Raw genomic sequence first — 2828 nt, 5'->3', positions numbered from 1 at the left:
ACTTTCTCAGTGAAGATGACAATTTGGAGAACGTGTGTCAAGAAAACACTAGTGAACAAGAGATGAGCTATGCCTTCCTCAACCAAAAGCTAACATCCTGTGTGATCCTAGCTAGGCAGGAAGCATGGGAAAGATAGCCTCTGTCATAACCAGATCTTTAATGCTGTGATTCAGCAGTCTCTGTCATCAGACAGCCAGGAACAAGCACTTCACAACAACCTGACAAGAAGCAGATGGCAGCTCCAGGGGCTGGAGCATCATCCGGCTTTTTGGCAGGCTCTCCTTCCCCTCTGCTCCATGCACAGCCCTCGGAATCTATCATTCAACAGCTCCTCCTCCAGCCTCTTCTGCACAGGGAGAGGTGTGCAGTGCATGACAGGAGATACTGGTTGTTAACTGCAGTGGGTAGAAAAGAACATGGTCCATAATGACCCTTCAAGAGGAACAAGACAATCATTTCCTCATGTTTCCAACTGTCACATCTGTTAAACAAAATGGGCAAAAAGCCATCCAGGTTTATACTGTACTGGTGGGGAAGAGAGAATAACAGAACTATTTTTGCAGCATTTGCCAGACGTTGCAAGGCAGTGCAGCATAACATAAACACAATGTTTTCCACCCTCAATCCTACTGAGACCAAATGTTACATCCAGATACCTTAATTTCAGGCAAGAATGGAGCCAAGAGAATTTATTTTTGGGACTGAAGTTCCAAAAGTGCTCCAGCCAGTATCCCCACTGGCTATGCTGGTTAGGGGATTGTGAGATCTGTAGTCCCCAAAGGTGACTTTTCTAATCAGTGCACAGAATGAGACTCTCCTGGTTTAAGTGGATGTAACCTCTTTCTCTTATATTACTAATGACAAAATGTTCGAAATAATGTTTGCATTCAATATAATCTGATCTGGTATTTTTGTAACATTTGTGAACAGCACCTGAGGTCTTTTGAAGCTGTAAATCCTTGGCTATGGAAGGAAAGGAGAAACTGACTTAACAAGACTTTGAATTCTGAGATAATTCGGAAAGCTGACCAAAAGCCCAAATCTGTAAGATCTGAGCTTTAGAAACCAGGCCAAACACAACATTATCTCCTGAATGAGAATAGATTGAAGTTGGAAAACCAAAAAACTACAGCCAGGTTTGGGAATGAGCCACAGAGAGACAAAGGAACAAGCAGAACTAAGGACAAGACGTCATTACTTAAGCAGCTTCTAAGGGAGATAAAGGGGAGAAAAGAGAAAAATAAAAAGCAACTTCCTGAATCATTTGTGGATGGTGAGAGCTAAAGTTTCTTTCCTGCAGTGTTCTTCCTAATCTTTGAGAAGGAAATTACCATCATACTGATCATAAACTCATAGTGTGTGTTCTGTGCCATCAAGTCGAAACCGACTTACAGCAACTGTAACAAGGCTTTCAAGGTAAGTGAGATATTTAAGGAGTGGTTTTACCAATTCCACTCCTTCTGTAAGTTGCCACGACTAAGTGGAGATTTGAACCCTGTTCTCCAGAGTCATAGTCAATCACTCTATCCACTACATCACATTGGGAATCCAAACTAATAGTAGGATAAACAAATTCTCAATTGGCCATGGAAACTCACTGGGGATGGAACTGGTAAAATCACTCCTTAAATCTCTCACATACAGGTAACATTGTTATTGTTGTGATGTGCCATTAAGCTGCATCTGACTACAGTTTTAATAGATGCAAGATGATGGCACGTAACAACAATAACAAGGTTAAGTAAACTTGAAAAACTATTAATTATTCGCGAAGGCTTTCACAGCCAGGATCTAACGGTTGTTCTGGGTTTTTCGGGCTCTTTGGCCGTGTTCTAAAGGTTGTTCTTCCTGACGTTTCGCCAGTCTCGGTGGCCAGCATCTTCAGAGGACTGGACAGAGACTGGTGAAATGTCAGGAAGAACAAGCTTCAGAACACAGCCAAAGAGCCTGAAAAACCCACAACAACCATTGAAAAACTATTGATTGCAATGAGCCTTCATATGTTTAGTTCAGTACTGGACTACATTATGTATCTACATAGAAATTTAGATGAGCTCAAGAATCATACTGTCTCCCCTGGGAAGCAAGAACTATATTTGTGCGAGTAAGGGAACACACATTCACACAAAGGACAAAGGGGGAAGAGACAGACCTGTATCACTGCATTATTCAGTACCCATTAACTGTTACTTGGGAAGCTGTGGTCCAATTTACAGTCAAAATGGAAAAGAAATGACCATATCTGTTACGCTTAAACGAATGAACGAACGTATCCTACAATTCTGACTTCTGAAGACTCCCTAACTGTGAGGACTTGAGATGCTTTCTTTGATGCTGATGTGATGCAGTCATGTGGGTAGGAAACCTTCATGGGTATCATCTGACTCAATCAGGGAGACTATTAAGACCTTTATGTGGCTTAGTCTGCTTTCCCACAGAAAGACCATGAAAGCTGAATTTGTATGTGGATGCAAGCAGATCTACATAAGGATCAGAGATATAAAATGGGCAAAAGTGTTGGGAAAAACTTGTTTTGAACCAAGGAAGTGGTCTAACCCTGAAGGGCTGAAGGAAGTCTTCAGACAAACACAGTGGCAGGAGCTATTTTAAAGAGCTTCTTGCTAGATAATTGTCCAGGAATGTGCTGACGCTTGTAAACCTGGAGATACGCTGGGCTAGCATCATATATGAGCATTTCACCTCTCTGCTGCCAGAGCACCCCCGCCACAACCAGGCCATGGGCCATGCATGACGTTCATAAATTTTATGGAAGATAACATTTATGCTGAGGGTGTGTGCGCATGTAAAAAGGAAACAGAGAAATTGC

This window comes from Pogona vitticeps, chromosome 2, assembly GCF_051106095.1.
Source record: "Pogona vitticeps strain Pit_001003342236 chromosome 2, PviZW2.1, whole genome shotgun sequence".
Lineage (NCBI taxonomy): Eukaryota > Metazoa > Chordata > Lepidosauria > Squamata > Agamidae > Pogona > Pogona vitticeps.
Note: the sequence above shows the minus strand (reverse complement) of the source record.